General features: G+C 39.3%; 1 protein-coding gene across 1 annotated transcript in view; it reads right to left on the bottom strand.

The window, feature by feature from the left end:
- FAM19A2 (family with sequence similarity 19 member A2, C-C motif chemokine like) overlaps positions 1–22,593 on the bottom strand; it is a 212,381-nt gene that overhangs the window by 57,103 nt on the left and 132,685 nt on the right. The window contains exon 2 of the mRNA XM_018561595.1: positions 11,064–11,118. The gene's annotated coding sequence lies outside the window, so the exon portion shown is untranslated. The remainder of the gene's footprint in view (positions 1–11,063; positions 11,119–22,593) is intronic.

Raw genomic sequence — 22,593 nt, 5'->3', positions numbered from 1 at the left:
TCACTCACCTCATAGTTCTCCATTAACGTTTTTTTTAAATCAATGTATCATTCAAGATTTGCACAGTTTCACATAAGAATTTACATATATGTATGTATTTACCTTTATATGATACGAACAACTCATTGGGGTCCCTGTTAAAATTCATACCAGACACTTATTCAGGCGTGCTCTCTGGCTGGCCAGGAAGGGGGGGGCAGTGACTCCGATCCATACCAGGCCACATGCCCTCAACAGTGGGAGGGTACCTTGCAGGCAAGGGGGTCAAAACTGCCCCACCTCCTGCAAGGCACCTTGTCCCCATGTTAAAAGGGACAAAGGCCTCATCCCCATCTCCTGGCCCAGTGGATGTGAAGTTCTGCAAGAAGGACTTATCGGTATCTGGAAGCCAGATATTCAGCCGCCCTCTAGATGAATGGCTATGGGGCACATAGTACCATTTGTTACTCAGTCACAAAACCATGTTAAATAGTTAATAAAAACATAGACACCATAGAAAAAAGTCCTTTATAAAAACAATGCCTCTGATGTAAATTCAGCATCAATCCTCCAGCAATGTAGACCCAACTTAATTTATGATGAGCCACAACCCGCTGCCAGGATGACCCATGGTACAGCGACCTTCTCCTACTGCTAATTTACACTGCTTGTTGAAGGTCAACAAGCTGGCCAGAGATCCCGGGTGACATCATTACCATGGTGGTCAATGACATCACCCAGGATCACAGGCCATGGAGCTGTCATTTGCGACAGAAGTAGCAGCATGAGAAGATTGTTTTGTGCTTGTGTGTGTTTCCTGTTAATGGTACATGGTATGTCTTTTGTAGAAGGCAAAATGAAAAATCAAATATTCCTACCTGTTTAAAAGCAGAAGGGTCACAGCCTAGTCTTGATAGGAGAGAGAAAAATCATAGCGACAGGAGCTCAGCTTCTTAGAAAAAGAAACTAACTGAACTTTCTTATTTGTGTCATGTTCAAGGTTCAAGGTTTACATATCAGCAAAGTTCTTGACATCCATGTTCCAGACCATTTGACCCACCCCAGGTTTGCGCCTCTCCCTGACAGGAAATATCCCACCGGGGAAGACACACACCCATTGCACTGCAGCATGAGGAACAGACAATTGGGGGGTGATTTACTAACCTAAACACACGCACGCACTAGGTGCGTGTGATTTTTACACAGCGAAACGTATTTATCAACCAAAAAGTGTCTAAAAGCATATTTCCACTAATGCTATATATGGAAAAATCATGCACATGATGCATATATAATGCTGCTTCACAGTTTAGACAAAAATGGTTAGCTCATGCATTTACATTCCTGCATTCATCAACGCAAGCAACACAATGTAGAGCTAATTTACAGAACATCACCTTGCAATTCATGCAGTGCTTTGCACAACACACCTGCTGGGCGTGTACACACTACAAAGGTGTCTAGATTCCACCAATAGATCATGCTGGGAGGGAACACACTACAGAGGTGTATACTTGTTCGTGGTGTGTTTATAAGGTTAGTAAATCAACCCCTTGGTGTCTATCAGAGCTAAAAGTTTGGTGAAACTTAAACTAGCGGTGTATTTTGTGGCTGACAGGCATTAGGCTTACTCAGTTTAATAGATAGTATTGTACTGAGGTTTTGTTTTTGTTTGGAGCACTGTACAGCGCCTGTTTAAACACTTGGGTTGTTATCTGTGCCTGACGGAGTTGCTTACCCCAGATAGTTTTGCACCCACTGCCTGTCCCCAGCTCACAAATACATATAAGATATCCTGCCATCTAACTGACGGCATAGGAAAACAGTGTAGCATTAAACTACACTATACTGTAGTGGGTGTAGTATTTACAGACAGTTGGACCACACATTAGAAACAACATTGAAGAAACATACAATGTGAAGATTTTAAGCTCCATTAAAAAATTTAAAATAGAGATAAAAAGCAGGAGAAGAGGGCGCCACAACCTCCCTTTTTGTTCTCTATTTTACATATATATATATATATACACATACATACACACACACTCACCAGCCACTTTATTAGGTACACGTTGCTAGTGCTGGGTTGGACTCACAGTGCCTTCCGTACTGCCTTAATTCTTTGTGACATAGATTCAACAAGGTGTTGGAAACATTCCTCATAGATTTTGGTCCATATTGACATGATAGCATCATGCTGCAGATTTGTGGGCTGAACATCTATGATGCAAATCTCCTTTTCCACCTCATCCCAAAGGTGCTCTATTGGATTGAGATCTGGCGACTATGGAGGCCATTGGAGTACAGTGAACTCATTGTCAAGTTCAAGAAACCAGTTTGAGATGATGTGAGCTTTGTGACGTGGTGCATTATCCATCAGAAGATGGGTACACTGTAGTCATAAAGTGATGGACATGGTCAGCAACAATACTCAGGTAGGCCATTGCGTTTAAACAATGCTCAATTGGTACTAAGAGGCCCAAAGTGTGCCAAGAAAATATCCCCCACACCCATTACACCACCACCAGCCTGAACAGTGGATACAAGGCAGAATGGATCCATCCTTTCATATTGTTTACGCAAATTCTGACCCTACCATCTGAATGTTGCAGCTGAAATCAAGACTCATCAGACCAGGCAACGTTTTTCCAATTTTCTATTGTCCAATTTTAGTGAGCCTGTGCAAATTGCAGCCTTTGTTACCTGTTCTTAGCTGACAGGAGTGGCACCCGGTGTGGTCTTCTGCTGCTATAGCCCATCAGCATCAAGTTTTGACGTGTTGTGCATTCAGAGATGGTATTCTGCATACTTGGTAGTAACGAGTGGTTATTTGAGTTACTGTTGCCTTTCTATCATCTCGAACCAGTCTGCTCATTCTCCTCTGACCTCTGACATCAATAAGGCATTTTGGTCCACACAACTGCAGCTCACTGGATATTTTCTCTTTTTCAGATTATTCTCTGTAAACCTTAGAGATGGCTGTGCGTGACAATCCCAGTAGAGCAGCAGTTTTTGAAATATTCAGACCAGTTCATCTGGCACCAACAACCATGCCACGTTCAAAGTCACTTAAATCCCCTTTCTTCCCCATTCTGATGCTCAGTTTGAACTTGAGCAAGTCATCTTCACCATGTCTAGATGCCTAAATGCATTGAGTTCCTTCCATGTGATTGGCTGATTAGCAATTTGTGCTACCAAGCAATTGAACAGGTGTACCTCATAAATTGGCCGGTGAGTATATATGCATATATATATATAATTAGAGATGCACCGAAATGGAAATTTTAAACCGAAACGAAACCGAAATAAAAATAATTTTCAGGCCGAAACTGATACCGAAATTATTTTTTATTTTAATTTTTTCACATTTTTAAAATATTTTATTGGTATTTATTTTGTATAAACTTTTAATTTTTTTATATTTAATTTTATTAATTAATTCATTTTTTATTAAATATTTTTATTTTTTACATTACTTTTAGGGGCTTTGGGGAAATATTGGGGGTCCAAACAGACTCACATTTCCCTTTTAAAATAGAAAAAGAGATTTAGGACACAAAGTCCTCTATCTCTTTTTCTGTGTCCCCTGTTATCAATGAACAGGAATCCTCTATGAGTGTTCCTGTTCATTGATAACATGAGGGCATAATATGTTTACTATAACTACAACTATGAATGAAGAGGAGGTGATGTAGCTCACTCCCATTCATTCATAATTGAGCATATAGTAGACATACTATGTTCTCAATTATTTACAAACACACAGCGATCACTGATCGCTGAGCGTTTGTACCTTGCTCTCCTCTCTGACACGCTGTCACAGGAGGCGGAGTGGGGCGGTGCGGGGAGGAGAGCTCAGCCTCCTGTGACAGCGCGGCCTGTCTCCGCCCACACACCTTTCTGCCGGACTATGTAAAATTGCATCTAACTGATCTTTTTGAAAACTGATGACACTCAAACCTTCAGGCCTTTCAAAGTAAGTGCTAAGTTTCACCCATTTTATTTAGTTGTCCACCTTTGCCCCTGCTTAAAAGCTCCTTTGTTCCTCATACAATATGGTGCTCAATACAGTACTATGTTCAAGACGCAGTTTTACAAGTGATTTCTACAGTGGCAACACTATATTAGTATTGCATGTTTTTATTTGCCTTTTTATACATCCCAATATTTTGTTTCCTATTGCAGCTGTTGTTTGACATTTAATTTTGATGTCTGTCTTAAGGTGCCTATACACTTTACAACCCTCACAAGACTTTTGCCTTGCGAGGGTTGTAAAGTACTTTAAAAAACGTACGATCTGCCCATCTTGGACAGGCAGATCGTACTTGCGATCATCGCAAGCCCGCCCCCTTGAGGGGCGGGCTTGCGATGACTGCAATGAGGGGCGGGCTTGCGAGGACGGCAAACGGGCAGTGTGCGCGTGCGCACACCGGCCCGTTCGTCAGTTGTCGAACAAGCAGGCCACTAACTCGCCGAGAATCGTACGATTCCCGGGGGGGTTTCCAGCCTGCTTGTTCGATGGAAGACGTGTGCGACCGTACAGTAGAAACGGTCGCACGCCTTCCATACACTGTACGATTCTCGTACGATCGCGGGATTTCCCGCGATTCTCGTACGAGAATCGTACAGTGTATGGGCACCTTTACTGTGAACCAGTATTTTTCAATTTTGAAGTCCACCTAATGCAGCTTCCTGTGATGGTGTGACAATGAATCTACGCTGCTCCTGAATTCAGAGCAGAGTTGCCACTTTTGTAGGTTGTGCCTGCTTGCACTACAGTGTTATTACAAAATGTTGCAGGGGGTGTGGTTCTCAGCATTGTCACTTATGATTCATAAGCATATAGCTTGCCAGTCAGTACCTGGCAATATCTAGTTCTGCCCACTGCTTCCTACATTGACAGCACTGACTGTGTTGCTAAAACATCACACTGTGTAGTGTACAGGAGGCGGAGCATGTGAGGAACAAATGAAGGAGGATTGGGATCAGTCAGGTAAGGCAATATTTTGTTTTACTTTGTGAAGCTTGTGCATGACATAATGATTGAACTTGGCGCTTTAGTTATCCTAAGAAACTAACAATAGTTTAACCCCTTCCTGACAGGAGGGAAAATAAATCTTAAAGCCTGAACCTAATTTTGCAACTTTGGCATGTGTTAGTAAAACTGTACAATTGTTTGTAACTACTTTTTTTTATCCTAACTAAAGCACACAGACACCAAAACTGGCACTGACCCTAATGCTAACACTAGGGTAGGGTATACGCGTGTAGATTTTTGAATGAACATTTAAATGTCAGAACGTTCAATAACGCCATCAGACACTTAAAGAATGTTGTTCAAAATTTCATTTGATATTCATTTTGATTTAACATTCAGTTTTGGAATGAATGGAGTTTCCCAAACGAAAACCACATTCACTGTTAGAATTTCGATCGATAAAAATTTTCCAACATGGTCCTTTGACTTTTTTTGTCACTGCAGTTAAAATTGATAATTGATTTGACAATATTAACTCTGTATCTCTATGATTAAGCCCTAAATAGGTGAAACACATTAGAGCGGGTGGCCTCCAGTTGGGAAGTCTCAGAGCACTGGCAGTTTTTAGCCTTATGGATGAAAACGCTGTTGTTATTGGTGGACTGCAGCGTGTGGTCTCTTCCTTTGAGTTGACTCCATCAACTATTAGAAAGCTGAACAAGCGCTCCATAATTTTGTTGGTATTCAATTTTAACTATGTATACCCTACTTTAAACACACTGGCACAGATCCTGATACTAAGCTAGATCAGGCCCCGATCTAGGTATATTCTTTTTTTTTTTACATAGGCTTTTTACTCTGTGTTGTTTACATTACACTACGCTAGAGAGGAGACAAAGACATAATGTATCTTGTTCTCCTCACAGAAAAAAAAGATGGGGAGGGTTATACAGCTAATGATCACTGTGTTAGCCAATTAAAGGCCACCCTCCATGTTCCCGATCATTAGTATGAGACCCAGAACTGTTGGTGACAGCTTGGCCTCCGTGCTGGGGGCACAAAGACCCGCATATATGCAGTGCCCATGAAGAAAGCTCACATCTTTGTAAAGGAGTTAATGAGAAATCATTTAGAATAAAGCCATAGAATAATAATAATTATCTTGTATGTATTTAAATAATAATAGTTAAATGATACAGTAAACAGTACTTCCTATTTCTAAGACCAGAACAATCAGTATATGAATCTACGTAAAAATAATTGAGAAATATAGCCCAAAATAGAAACATTTATGCAATGATAACCTCACACATATATAAACTTAAAAATTGGAAACAATACTCTCTTATCCTTTCTAAACATCATATCATAATAATATTCTTAGTCATTTCTTATTTGTAGTGATCCAAAATCATTTGACTAAGGAAAAGTCAGTGTCTTTTACCAGGTGCTGGCTATTACAAGTCTGGCAAATTGAAAGATAAAGGAAACTATACATTTTCCAGACTTAGATGTGATATTAGATGGTCATCCCAACAGGCCATCAGTGAGAAAATTAAGCTGTAATGAGTTTTCAAATGTATCATATTTTAAACTCTAGCCTAAACTTGTATAACTGTAGGGTAAAGACACAGTGTATTATACATGGAGCCCTAAACCACATCCTCTGAAGCACAGTTTAAATTCTGTGAGGTCTAAAGGGATCATATTAAAATAAAGATATAGCCACTAAGGAACAAACCCTGGGCCAATCCTTAGAGTATATTCTTATAATAAAATCCCTTTCTTTCTTCCATTTATCCTTTCTCTATATTAAAATCCTACTGCCAAGCAGCTGTATATTAAAGAAGAAAATCAGAAGAACCTAAAGATAGAATGGCATATCCTTAGCTCTTTTTAAACCTTTTTACTTCATCCACCATAACCTACGAAAAAAAGGTTTCTGTGTCCTTATTTAACAGATCAAGCTGACAAAGTGCAAGACTAAACACTGTTCTGAGTTGTGTGACGTGCTTCTATCACTAAGATTAATCTGTGCAATAAGCTCTCCCTGCACAGAAAACATTAAATTTACACATTTCCTGCTGCCACTCTGCAGGAGTAAAGAGAAACTACCGACTGAAGATCCTACAGAATCCAACACTTCCGGTAGTGTCAATTTCCTGGTCCCCTGCTGTGCTCTGTGGGTCCTTCCACCAACCTCTACATCACTACACAGCAGTATCATAGGGATTAGCAGATCAAACAAATAAGCACAGCAGGGGACCAGGAATCTGACACTCACAAAAGAGCTCTTTGAGGGCAGGGACTGATGTGAATGTGCAACTATGTAAATCGCTATGTAAATTGTCTGCTCTATATAAATATCAATAATAAATAAATAAGAGTCAGATACTGCAGGATCTACAGCTGAAAATTTATTTTCACTATTGTAGAGCTCAGCGGTCTGACAGCAGGATAGGTGAGTACTCAATGCTTTCTATGCAAGGAAACCTTTTTTGAACAGATTAATTTCCTGTATAGTCATTAGGACATGAAGCAGTCAGCAATAAAAACCTGACAAAGGTTTTAACCTTTCTCCTCTCTAAAAGGATACTTACTGTATTGCTCTGCTGCTATTATTTGTATCATCAGATTGATTGCCAGATTTTGTAATATGTTTCTCCAGTAATATTCTATAATGTTGTCACATTGTGTAGTATGTCTGATGCTCTCCCTATGTATAGTAAGTGTTGTATACTTTGCTAATGTACAAAATGTCGGATAATGATAAAAAAAGATATAGTTGCTGTTTCCTTCCTTTCCCTTAAAATCTGCAATAATGGAAAAACCGACACACAGCATACAAATAGTTTCAATGAATTGTTTTCCTTTTAACAATAACCCCTTTTTAGGATCATTCACTCAAGTGCATTGCACCAAGTAATAATCAAAATAAGATTTTTAGTGTTATTAATGCAGGTAAAAGCAACATAGAGATTTGTACTGGTGTGCCTTCTGATTTACTACCCTTGCTAAAAAGCCATTGACAGCAATGAATAGCTCACATTTCGAAAAAAAAGAATAGAGAATGTTTTAACCATCTCAAGTGCACATCTCAGGGATCTGCAAGAAAACTGTACCACACTAAATGCGACTCTGCGGTGAAACAGTGATTTCCCAAGAGCGCTCTCGTGACGGATATATTTCAACAAAGTGCTTGTTTCCCAATAGGAGAGGAAATGTGTTTTGATCCTATTCTGACTGATGCACAACCCAGATCTTGCAAATCTTGATCAACAGAAAAAGTAGCAGGGAAAGCATTATAAAACTGAAGCCAAGTAGAGCCTAACCTTTTAAAGTAGGGATGAGTAGGAATTCTGTGACAATATCTAGGTATTTTTCTATTTGTCTGTTGCAGTTTGAGTTTACTAAGATATTATTGACCTATGTTTAGGTGTTCTCCCACTAATGCAACAGAGGATTTAAATAAATAATGAAAAATGTTTAAAAGTAGAAAAGCTAGCAAAAAAAAATACATTTATTGAGTTGTGAATTATCAATCAAGCCAAATAATTCTTGAATGCTATACAGATGATTGTAATATGAAAGCAAAATGCATACTTGATCCAAGAAATGACTGCAAAGTGTGGACATAGGGAATCCATAACCTTTAGGGGAAGGAGGATTCATGGTAATGCTGAAAATGATAATGACTGATTATTTGCATTTGGTGTACTTGATGTTTCTGGCAGGGTAGGGTAAAGGACACACATTAAAGTGAACCTTTCAGTACAAAATACAGAACAAACTTCTAAAGCTCATTAATAGTAGACAACAAAAAGTACCTGTACTTACCATCTACCGAGTAGAATTTGGTCAAACCTTTGTGAACAGGCAAACTAAACAGGGTGTTTGTCTGCCAATCTGAACCTCAGTCCAGGGGAAAGAGCTACATTTACCAGTGGTATCACCAACAGAGGTAAATATGATAGCTTCTTGCTCCTCCTGGTTGCTAGGAAGCCAGCAGCCATCGGCATCCTAGCAACCAGTGATGCATCCCAGCCGGCCTATTAACCTACTATCCAAAGGGCCTGGAATGGACTCTGAGGAACCCCCTGGCCATTTTTATTAATTAAATCTGGGTTCATTTATAAATGCCTGGTATAGATGAATGGAACTCTGGCTGCTTTGTAAAGCTGATGGGAAATGTAATTTACCAACAATTTAGAAATGTCTTTAATATTTCTGTAGATGTCAGTTTTGCTGCAGTAGATTGTATACATCATACAGGTGCATCATTTCACGGGCAGCTTTAGGACATAACAAAGGCATGTTATTTAAAGGAACTGTGCATTTAAAATATTGTCCTTTAAGCATTTAGAAAGCTGCTCTCTGCCAAATGTTGTTTTTTTGTATTGTACACATTCCCCAGGACAATGCCCATCTCCCCATACAATCTGTTTGATTTGGGGGTTCCCCATTACAATTTGTAAGCTTAGACATGTAATTCCTGCTTCCATCAAAGAAATACTCCTACAAATTGTAGGTGCGCGTATTGTGGAGCACAGAGAAAATATTGCCTGGGTTCTGACTGGGATCTGGTCTATAAAGTGATGGCAAAAATTGTGGACGCTTTTTGAAATTTTAATGCTCCTGCCACACAGCAAAAATATGCAATCAGTGGTTCACAACAAAGTCCATTCCATTGCTGACCTGGCCAGGAAACAGCCCTTACCTGAACCTGATAGAAAATTTGTGGCACCATTCCATTTGAAAAGCCTTGTACGAATGAGCCCTATATCAAATAAAAGGCAATTCATTGAGGCTATAATTGCTTCCTGTACAGTATGTTCAGCATTCCCTGCATATTTTTTTTGTATTGCATATATTCTGTTTTTTTGTATTGAATTCAGCATGAAATGTTCTTTAATATGACACATTTGCATTTGGTGCAATATAACATTTCCTATAAGCCTGCAAAGTTGCAAAGCATTACATTTTCAAAAAGTGTTTACAATTTTTACCACCACTGTATATTTCTAGCTGAACATATACAGGTATGGGCGCTTCTGAGATATGCAGGAGAGGAATTTTCACAAGCAAATATTACAAACATGAACCTTGTAGTGCATGCTATCATCTAGTTATGCATGTTTTCCTTGACATTTATTTGGCACCCATACAGTCTGCTTTAAAATGATCATTTTTATTTATTTTTTAAAGAAAACATTCCTTCTTTAAAAAATCAGCCTGAAATCCAATGGTTCATTTTACTTCACACCTCCAAATATAGCAATGATTCAAGTTATGCAAGACCCTTTTTGAAGCCAGTAAAATATTAAAGCCACAAACCATTACTATGATGATAAGGTATGAATTGGATTTAACAATGCTGGATTTTCAATAAAGGATTGCTTTTATATTTGTAAAAGAAATGTTAAGGTCCCGCCAGATCCAGTCCATTCTGGTGCGGTTCGAGCACGGAATGCACTGGATCGCATAGATCATGCCAGGCTGCGTTCTGGGGTGGGAGCGGGCGTGGAGGTGCCATTCATGTCAATGGCACCATTCATGTCAATGACACCGCAGGTATGCCCCGCCATCCCGCAGTTCGATTACCCTCACGAGAACGCGGGGTGCAGGAATGCCCTCCATTCTGGTGCAGTGTGAACGGAAAAAATTCTGCATGCACTATTTTTTCTGATCGCATTGCGCTGGAACGGGAGGCATTCTTGTACCTCGCGGTCCAGTGCGAGTGGTCACACTGCAGGCAGGGGGCGTGCCTGCAGTGCCATTGACATGAATGGCACTGCCACGCCCCCTTCCACCCCAGAACGCAGCTTAGCCTAATCTATGTGATCCAGTGCGTTTCGGGCTCAGGCCGCAATGGAATGTACTGGATATGGTGTGAATGGGCCCTTAATTTTGATTTTGTTCAATAGGATATTATTTTATGGACATTATTAATAATCTAATGAGGTAAATAGAAGCACAAGACAGATTGTCGGTGTGCAACCCACAAAACAGAGGATCGTGCTATGCAAGTTTCACACATAGTCATAGTTTAACATGTTTCCAAGAAACGTATTACATCTGCAGAATTTAATTTTTTTCACAAACTTACCTCCTTCATTCAAAATCCAGATTCCCCCCAGGCACACAGGAAATGCTTTGAACATCTGAAAAATAAATAAACTATTATTGTAAGTAGGCAAAGCATAGATGGGTAATTTTACTTGCTAATAGTTTAAAAGTTTACTGTTTTATTATTGTCAATAATATCTAGCATGTATACATCCTACACTAATTTGAACTCTCTTGTTTCCACCTCCAACTGTCATTTTAGTAATTATTATTAGTAAATTATTCCTAAGAGCATGATGCAGCAGAAATAAAAAAACCACTTGTGATATTGGTAACATTATAACATAGATATAATACTTCATAACTTAGAGACCAGATACAAGGCAGGATGAGACAGAAATTAACATCTGTCATCCTGTGAGCACCATCCCTTGCTTTTGGGCTAGGAGAGAGATTGTGACAAGTGGGGTGACCTCAGTGCACTAATGGCCATTTCCACTAACCAGCAGGAGCCACATGCTGGCCATTAACAGCTTCATTTATAGAGCAGCATTATTGTCTTACCATAGCCATATTGCTCCTTTTAAAAACAGAATAAGCACCACACATTGACAGGAGAAGAATCCATGTGTAGTTTGCTTTAGAACAGAGGTAGCCAAACCTCAGCCCTCAAGCTTTGGTGAAACTGCAAATCTCATCATGATTCTGCCTCTGGAAGCCATGTTTGTGGCTGTCAGAGTCTTGTAATACTGATATTAACATGCAGTAGTTCCCTCAGAGAAGTGAGGATTTTGTCTCTGCATGGTGCCACCAATGGCCGAGCAACTACTTTTATTAATGGTGGACACCAGTGCAGGACAGACTTCTAAATGGGAGATTTTTATTTTAAAGATAAATATTTTCCTGTTAAGATTCCAGTCTGCTCACTCAACAGGATCACATGGTAACCTAGGTCAGACATTGGTTTGATTCAGGTGCCTGTCTTTTCAGGCATGGACAGACCTGAACACACACTTTGCCTATTGTTCCCTGGGACTTCCAGAAGTAGCCTTTTTAATTTTACAGGAAGGATACATTGTGGCCAAATACACAGCTGTCAACTCACCTAGCAAACTCAGGAAACACACAGTTTTACAAGTCCTCTCCTGGGTCTCCAACAGGGTTATTCACTAAATATTGAACAGTTTGGAGAAGGCAGGAGAAGTGAACAATCTAGGACAACATAACTGAACTGGGAAGTGAGCTGAATTGGAGACTTTTTCCAAATCAGCTATTTTTGGCCTAGATTGTTCACTTCTCCTGCCTTCTACAAACTCTTCACCCTTTTGTGAATAACCCTGTAAGTGATTCAGGTAAATCCCCGAAGTCTCTAGGAAAAGCTCTGCATCTGTCAGAGACTTTGGAGACTGTAGTTGTAGTCTTCACTAGGAAGTATGAAATGGGGGGGGGCGAAACACCAAGTGGGCAGAGAATGCATAATCTCCAAGTTCAACTTCTCCTCTTGGCAAATCCCCACAAAGTAAGGATGGGGGTGTTGGGTGACAATGGGGTGTGCAGTGAAAGCAATGTGTGCAGTGACAGGGGGTGTGCAGTGTCCGGGGTACAATGGCAGGGGTGCTGGGTAACAGGGGTGTGCAGTGTCAGGAGTATTGGGTGACAGGAAGGTGCTGCCCAATATCACCTACATATATATTTTTTCCAGGCATCGCTGCAGTTGTTAATCTCCTGCCTACTCTTCTCTATCTGCAACAACCAGTTTAACTAGCAATTCATTACAGCCCATGTGTCAGGTAAATCCCATTCAAGATCAAGTGGGCCAAGTGGGACTGTTTGTCACAATATGCTTGTTCCAGATTAGTGACTCACTATATACAGTAATACCTTGGTTTACGAGCATAATTCGTTCCGGAAGCATGCTTGTAATCCAAAGCGCTTGTATATCAAAGCGAACTTCCCCATAGGAAATAATGGAAATTCAGATGATTCGTTCCACAACCCAAAAATATTCATATACAAATGATTACAATACTGTACTGTAATATAATACTGTACAAAATATAAAGACAAATAAACCAATTACCCATACCTTTGTGGTTGGTGTGAGGGGGACGAGAGAGAGAAGGATTATTGTGTAGGACGACTTTCACTATCACTAACGGAATCACTGCTATCTCTTGACTCAATGGAATCTTTTTCATTTCGTGAAACCTTAACAAGGAATCTATCCAATGTGACATTGTGTTGTCGTTAAACAGACTCATCGCTCACACAGCTACAGCCTTATTCGGGTGGCGCTTTTCTACAAAATTTTGCTCTTATTGCAAGACATTTGCTTGTATATCAAGGCAAAATTTTTCAGAAATGTTTGCTTGTCTTGCAAAACGCTCTCAAACCAAGTTACTTGTAAACCAAGGTATTACTGTAGTAAAGCAAGCATAAGGATGACATCTCCAGCACTAAAGGTTGCACTGTGAAAAACATGTCAATGATGGCAGCTCCCACATTTTACTCTTGAAGTACTTTTTACATTTAAGGTTACTGACATTTACCACTGCAGTATTACTATAAAAAATATATTTAACATATAGCACATGTAGTGTATAATATTGTTTGAGAATAAGAACTACAGCTGCAGGTAAGTGCACTGATTCACAAACTATATGAATATAAGGATTTGGATTTGCAGACTTTTCATTCACATGAATATGTTCATGCAGAATTGCTCTGCAGAGAATCCCACACAGTCTATAAATCGAGGCAATAAAAAAAGAGATTTGATCAGATTTGCTAATTTGTAAATCAATTTTCTCATCTCTGCTGGTCTGAATTGTGATTGTATTTCGATATACGAAAACTAACAAATAGCTTTTTGCCAAGATAGTATGAGTGAAAAGTACAATCTGGGAATAAAATTCACATAGTAAAATACACTGCATTCTCTCCAGGCATATGCAGAAGCCGAGAATTGTGTGAAAGACCCATTAGAATTCCCTCTTCCTGCTTAAGAAACAGAATAATTCATTTTTTTACTCATACATTTTGTAATATTTAAAGTAAATGCTAGATTTGCAGTAACAAGACTTTTTAACAGAATGTCATCTATTTATCATCTAAGTCCATATTGTACAACCTGACGTTATGTTATGTTTACATAAATAGACACAAGACATGCCAATTACAATTAAGCATTGTCTTTGACCTCATACCGTAGTATTAAAAGGACTAATTATGAAAACAAACATGTTGCATCAACTATATGTTTAATAATAAAATGCAAAGTGTACTAATGGTCAGAATTTTAGTAATACAGAGCAACCAATCGGATTTAGTTTTACTGTAGTCATATCAGTGGATGTCTGATTTTTTCATTTTGAATGGTTTCATAACTATATGTCTCAGCTGCTGTCATCCAAGATCATCATTCACAAAAGCCAGTGCGTAACTTCTCTCAAGACACAGCAAACATAATTGTTAAGGGATAGACTGCATCTGTGTCAAGTTGAAGAAAGCAAAACATATTGCTGCTTGGAGGAACCCAGTAAAAGTAAGCTAGCAATGAAACATTTAAGATGGCAGATAAAAAAGAAAATCACAAATAACATGTAAATAGAAATGTTACTGAAAGGCATGACATTTGTTATTACTTTGTAGTCTACCAAGGTAGGAAGCATACATCGAAAACAGTGAGGTTCTCTTGACAGAGCTCAGAAATCTATTTTGAAAGTGGGAAAAGCATTAAGCAATCTTTCAGAGGCATAAGTGAAGAAATGCCACGAGTGAATTTATTTGATGTATTACTGTTTTTAAAAGTCTAATTACATAAGTATTTATTTGCATATGCAATAGGGATGATAAAACCACTTAGTTTGAAGCAGATGCCTGTGGAAAATTAGTATTTTGCACCACCACAATTCTTTTGTGCATTTGTTCTGACAGCTCACCCACTCTGCCTCCAAACACCTCGAAGAAAACTGCTAGCAAAGAGCTCCACTCCTCCAGTTGTCAGTTCTATGTGTATTGACAAAGAGTAGGCAGTCTGTCCCATCATAATTGTGCCTCGTGCGTCTTATCCTGTGTGGTGCTAAGGATAGCCAGTTGATTGGGTAAGGCGGGGGGCAGAACAAGAGTTAGCCTAGTGGGCAGGAATTATAAATCCAGCTATGGTCATTTATAGTTTTTTAACTGCGGACAAAAATACATGTGGTTTTCTGCATACCATTTACTAAAGTTTCTGCACATTTGCCAAGTTGCTTACAGACGAAAGTTGACAGGTTGTACCTTTATTTCATTACTTTTTGTCACTTGTCAGCAAAGCTGACACCTTTTATTTATAATCTTCAATCTAATGAAAAATGTAATAGTTTCTCAAACTCATTCTAATCATCTGAAGGACTGACAGAATGAATTTCCCCTGAGGTGTGCCACTGACATCAATAAAAACATGATAGAATAGTGCCAGGTACCGTGTCACTTAGAGAAGGGACCCCAGAATCTCCAAAGAGCCCTATTACATTATAATAAAATTAGTGAGTAGCTGTAAGTTGCTGTAAAGGTCAGGTCTCTGTTATGACCAGATGGCCACTGTCTACTGCAGGCTTCATCTTTAGAGGTAAGAATGTAAGTTCTGAAAGGTTAGGCATGGGAAGGTAACAGGGTCTAGGCAGACTGAGTGCAGGAATTAGGAGTCAAGCTAAAAGGCAGAGCAAAGGAGACAAGAATATGAGCTTGGCAATGGCAGGATACCCTGACATTTTGAGAACATGTCTAAGAAGAGAAGCAACAGGAAACAGTAAAATAATTACAGGATTACACAAACCTACATCCTAGTGACATTAATTGAAACTAAGTAATAGACAACAATAGAATTGACTCTGGTGTTTGTTTAAAGGAATAAGGACCAATCAATAGGCACATTGCATCTATTTGGATTAATAGGGTAGGTATATGTGCACTGAGCATAGTAAAGGAGTCTGGAGTGTAGGAAAAGCAAGTCAGGACAGGCAACAACCAGAGGAACAGAAGCAGTTGTAAAACGGGACCCAGGAAAGAAAAGAGGAGCAAAAGCAAGCACAACAGGCAGCCAGCAAGACGAAGGAATGCCAGAAGAAACAACAAAAATAGAAGCCTTTACAAGTAGACACAGTGAGCAAAGCTCACCACCAACCAAGTGACCAAGGGTTAACCACACCAGAAATTAAGGAATAAGGATGAGCCGATAAGGATGAGTTCGTATTCGAACATTCGAACCGCCGAAATGTTTGAGTACGAACTCAATGCAAGTGTATGGGGGTCAAATGTTCGATCCACATACAGCTGCCGGTACATGTGGCTGCAGTGGCCTGTGTCCCTTAAAATCCCCGCCTGTGTTGGCGGAGGCAGCGGGGACACAGACCGTTGCATTGCTCCGCTGCCCCCGTACCTCTGCTGCTGTCTTCCCCTGGTCCGTCTACATCTCCGTTCTTCTTCCGGTCCGTCCCAGCCTCCTCCTCTGCGGGTCCGTTTGCTCCTCTTCTCCCGGTCCGCCCGCTCCTCTTCCTCCGGTCCATCGGCTCCTCTTCCTCCAGTCTGTCGGCTCCTCCACTCCCCCGGTGTGGCCGCTTCTCCTCTGCCCCCCCCTCTTCATCTGCAGGCTTTGAGCCATACCCAGCTCGCTATTGGCCAATAGCTAGCTGGCTATTGCACCCGCCTGCTGTCAATCAGCATGGGGGCACCTGATAGAGAACTTTCTCCTTCAGGCCCCTCCTCCGCTGAGCCCTGATTGGGCAAAGTCTTGCACCTGACTTGCAAGACTTTAACAAATCAGAGCTTCAGTGGGCATTTTGTATTATGGAATGTCCGCAGTCGAACAAACCGCAAACATCCCATAAAGTTCGGCGTTCAACAAGCGCTCGTACTGCCGATGTTCGATTCGAACTCATGTTCGAATTGAACACTCGGCCCATCCCTATTAAGGAAAAGGCCATGGCTGTCCATCCAGCCAGAGGAACCCACAACTGGTAGGTTCCTGACTTCTGTTCTTCAGAGCAGTGTTGGGAACGTCATTGGAAAAAAATATCTGTCAAGAAGAAAAACCTAAAAAGAAAAGGAAGCATTTAGATAAAATTCACAGATAAAGAAAGAAGTCTGAGATACATGTATTTCTTCATTTTCTTCACATTATGTGAGGCTTTTTCCATAGTCAGTGGCAGTATATTCAACCATGATGGTGTCCTACTATTATAGAATAAAAACCTAACAAAAGAGTAAGCCTTACTGCTGTTAGTTCCCTGCATGTAGGTTCCTGCCACCTTGTGTTTCATTGTTTGCTCCATTATTTAAACTCTTGTAGGTTGATTTCCCCAAACTGTTAAGCACTAGGGAATACACCAACACTATGTAAAAGAAAAGTAATAATACTATTAAAAAACAATTGGGGAATACATAATATCTGTCTAATCTATCTAATATCTGATCACAATTTACGCATTTTTAACATAATACGTTTATTTCATATATGAAAGGTGCTGAAAATGTTAACGAGCACCAGTCATTTATGCCTGGTGAATAGTCAGCATGTTTTATTATTAATATCATTGCTATTATTATTAATAATAATATTTAAGCTCTAATAAGCAAGAGCCTCTTGTCCATAGTCTGTTATATATTTATGTATGCAATTACGTGAAAATATTATCAGTTAAACACATTCACGTTAGAACAATCCATAAGTTGAAGAAATTAAACTAAAAAGTCCCAAAAACAGGGGATAATAGTCTTACTTTCACTGTGTGAATAAAGTTCACTTCTGTGCAAATCTTCACAATGGTGCCAAAACCAAAGTGCTCTTCACCTCCACACCCAATAGACTCACCAGATGCATGGGACCCCTTAACATTAAGAAGGTCTTAAGTGCTTGATGAAAAAAATGACACGCTCAATAATAAGAGACAAGGAAAGAGGGATGCGTACATCACATCAAAATATATTTATTAAATTAAAACTACATACAAAGTTTGATCTCACATTCAATGCACAAAGGAATGTTCAATGTATCCTTGTGGAGTCAGAGATACACTACAAGTTGCTTCCAACTCTCTCCTGCATGTAGGCCTACCCTTCACAGATGTGGCGTGACAATCATGTTGCCTTAATTTCTTCAACTTATGGATTGTCCTAATGTATATGTGTTTGATTGATAAGATAAGCCTTCGCATAATTGGATATTTAATAATCACTTAGCACTGTATTTGTTTGTATTTCTATATACCCTGAAGGGTATTTACACAGCTGCTTGCCCTTGTTTAGGTTTTAGGATAGAGTGCAGATTTTAGTGATCACAATATATTTATGTATGTATATCGACAATTTGTTTTTCATTAAAAAATATCTAGCATCAGATATATTTGTCTGTTAAATGCATACATTGTTAGTTAAGTGTACATGTAACTCTTAAAGGTATTTATTATCTCTCTCACAGATCACAGTACTCCCTCTGACAATTACTCCATATCTGCTTCTCTATCTAGAAGGACAGAGCCATCTTTGTTTTTTAGAGTCAACATCTACTTCTTGGACTGGGTTGCTGGCTCAGAGATGGAATGTAAATGCTGGTGCCTGTGCATTCTTTGGTTGTGTTCATGGCTGACACACATCAGACCTGTCCTGCAGCCTCTTGCCTTTTGACTTGCTACAATGTTACAATGCTGTAGTCTGATGAGGAAGAGGGGACTGAGGAAATTATTTTTTCCTGCCTGCAGAAGACTGACTACATCATCTGAGCCTAGGTGTAGTCACTGGACCGAAACTCAAGAACTGCATTCTAATGATAAAAGGTACAGCTTTTTGACAACTTATAATATTAGTGTATTGTGCAATATGTCAGGAATTGTTTTATGTAGAATTGTAAATTTAGTGAAAGGCAGAATATGAAGGAGCTATGAAAACAATATTAATAATGACAAGAATAGCTGAAATGTTGGGTTTATATCATGTTTCAAAAAAATATTTCAAAAAATGTACTACCGTTATGTATACTAGGAGATGGCATTATCAATAATGTATTCACACCTAACAGAAATATGGAGGTTAGAGAGCTTACAATATCTTTACACCTGCCATAATGCAAACCGTGTTCTTCCTTTAGAGACAAGTAAAACAAGAAGATCATATCTTTGTCCTGGGAAGGACAAATTCTCTTTACAACAAAATTATGCAACTACTCACAAAAGACTTGTATGGTATTTACCCAAGTGTGTCTATAATAAAGAAACATACATTAGATTACATATGTTCTTATATTTTTAGGCTGTTTAAATTATTAAATACATTTATAAATCAAAGAATGTCATATTTATTGAGTTAAACTGTTGAGTTATGTTTTATCTAACATGTGAGCGCTTATTGCGATTAGACGAAACAACAAAAGCTCTCCATGCTCCAATGATTTGATTCAGCTTCCCTACCTGGATAAATTGAAATTACCTCTGTGTTACTCATGCTAATCCACAGCAGGTGTTTCAGATTTCAGAAATAGTGCTGATCAAAGACTGTCTGAATATAAATCACTTAAAAAAACAACACAGAAGCAAAGCTACTGTGCAAAGCTTATAACTCTTATTTTGCACATATATTTTACTAACTTCACAGCATAACCATTTAAGACACATACAAAATTACCAGCATTAGCATTAGCAGCATTAGCAAATATCTCCCAAGGCTGGCGGTGATGTTATTCTGCAGTAAGGATGAGCTCAGGTTCGTACAGAATCCAGTCTGAACCTGAGCTCCTCTGAACAAGGAAGTGCCATGGGAACTTCCACCCAATCAGCTGTGGTACAGACATTCCCAACTCCCCAGCATCAACAAAGCAAATATTTTCAGAAGTGTTTGCAAGTTTATATATCTTTCTTAGCACAAGTTTAATTTACCTCCTTACACTTGTTACATGTTAACAAATGTACTGTGCACTGACAAGCATTGTGTCAAGGTAGCCCATTAGGTTTGGTCTCTCAATGTATGAAAAAATGTACCTGCACTATATTTGGCCAGTGCAGTGCACCAACATGCAAATTGCATTCACATCTGTGAGCCGTGATGTCTTGATGGGCAGCTGCGTTGCTTTGCATCAAAGGTAGCCAAACTTTGGCACTCCAGCTGTGGTTAAAATACAAGTCCCATGAGGCTACCCCTGCTTTATAATGGGTGCTGGGATGCCATTCAGCTTCACTGCAACTCATATGTGCCATTAATGGCACATGCACATTAACCTGTGCACGGATAAGTGTGCTTATTTGTAAATGGTCATAGAGTTTAAGCAAACATATGAGCAAACATATGACAATTTAACCTAAAATGTATTTTCACTCTCTCAGCTTCCTTCACTGCTTGAGAAAAAAGTATCCTTTGTTCATAAAATTAATGAGTAAGTATCCCAGTGTGCTGCAATGTTGTGCAGGGACCCTTAAGAAAATCTAAACCCATACTTTTCATTTCCCCTTTGTATTTGTCTGGTATAAATATTAAAGAACAAGTATATTATCTTTTTTTGCTTTTATTTTTTGTAATGCACCATATGCATTATAATTAGAATATTTGCAACCAATGTTCCAGTTCTCTTCACTGCAATTTGAAGAAACTAAGGGGGTTATTCACAAAGCTGCCCGAAGGCAGCCGAGTGCATAGCCCAGCTGAAGTGAAGTGAGCCTATTCACTCTGGCTCAGTGTGGCTGACTTCAGCCGTACATCGGCTGTCTTCGGCTGCACTTTGGTCAGTTGAACATGCTCTGCATGTTCAGCTGAGCTGAAGTGCAGAAGGACTTCAACTCAGCCGATCCATCATCTGATCTGGATCAGCTGAGCCGAAGCTCCGGCAGCTCACTCTCTGCCGTTCACCGCTATTCCCTTAGGTGCCGAACGACAGTGATTGAAAAGCCGAATGCTGCCGAGCGGCATTCGGCTTGGCTATTCTGTTCAGTATGGAGCAGAATATTCTGTTTGGTACCTCCGTTGCACGGAGCAGAATAGAAAATCAATGAAAATAGTCAAAAGTTGTATTTTTCAATAACACAATGAGACTACTAACACAACAATATTAACTAAATGACTTGAAAAAGTTCACACAATTTATTTATTCACTTTATTTATCAATTTAAGTGAAAATAAAGTCCATGTTTACTAATTTATTGGCTGGAAAATGTTATTGGCTGGAAAATGTAAGTGAACAGTCACACAATTCACTGTGTGTACATTCTCATATCTTTTAGCAAATCAGCCTCAATCTGTCCAACTGAAGCTTATTCCACACCTGTTTTAAGCTCAATTGCTGTCAATGAGAAAGCATGTAAGATGCACAGCAACTGCCATGCTGGTACTACATGTCAGATTAATTTGAAATGCCTTTATCTCTTATTTCAAAGAAAACTGACAATTATTTACTAACAAAGAAAATGGTAACACATTTTTATATTTTTAAATGCATCATCTTTTTAAACCTACCTCAAACACATGCGGTTTTTTTTGCAATACATTTATCTTAGAAAGATACTCTCACTTCAAATCTTTATCTTTATCATTTAGAAGGAACTGCTAAAGAACCTTTTCTTGTGTAAGGTTTGAAAGTTAAAGACTGATTTAAAGTGATATTCACTGTGCGTTATACACAGCAATGTTAGTCTATATCATGGCTTGCATTTTTTGGCCCATTTATCAAATGCAGGTTATGTGTAAGATACTTACCTGGCTTGCTCCATTTCCCTCATCTTTTGCGATCGAAACTCGACGTCTCCCACTCGTCCCTCTAGCATTTAAAGCTGGGAGATTTGAGATACATGGCATTCAAGCAACTTGCCTGAGGCCAGGTGTCTCTGCTCTCCCTCTGCTTTCCTTTCTGAAAGGGAAGAATAAATACTTACCCCTCCACTCTCCATCCTGAAAGGAAGTTTAAAATACTTACTGCACTGCTTTCCATCCTGAAAGGAAAAATTCAGATACTTAACTCTCCACTCTCCATCTTGAAGTGGGAGATTGAGAGCTCTATATCCTGAAGAGTAACAGTAGGCATCTGCATCAAGACTCAACCCCCGCAGGTCATAACTGAGGATTTGCACCCTAGCAAGTTGCTAGTATATGTGAATTCCTGGCGAAGGACTATCTGTGTTTTACCCCGAACGCCATCCTTCCTCTGTACGCGACATGCACTACCTGACATTACTAACCACAAGTACTTAATTATTTTACCTTACCTTGAGTGAGTCAGTAAATGATGGACGTTACTTTGGTTTAATTAGTAAGTGCGGAGTATCGCATTGCTAATAATAGATCTTTTTGTCTCCGTATTTTTACTACAGCGTGTTGGACAATTTTTGTTTCATTATTCTTGTTGTAAGAGGCTATATGTAATATAGTCCTGAGCTATCTATTGTAGCGCTCACCCCTGAAGGAACCGCTGAATGCCCAGTTCATCTCTAGTCTGTCTAGGGTATGTTCTTTAGCTGCCCACCCATTAGCACTAACCACCCTTCTAGTGCCCACAAACTGATGTCCACTCCAGTAGTAAAATGCAAAGCAACGGTTTATTGAACATCTTCACTTGG

This window comes from Nanorana parkeri, unplaced genomic scaffold (genome assembly GCF_000935625.1).
Source record: "Nanorana parkeri isolate BGI_ZX_2015 unplaced genomic scaffold, ASM93562v1 scaffold532, whole genome shotgun sequence".
NCBI classification, from domain to species: Eukaryota; Metazoa; Chordata; class Amphibia; order Anura; family Dicroglossidae; genus Nanorana; species Nanorana parkeri.
The sequence above is the reverse complement of the archived record's forward strand: the minus strand, read 5'-3'. Positions and strand labels throughout refer to the sequence as shown.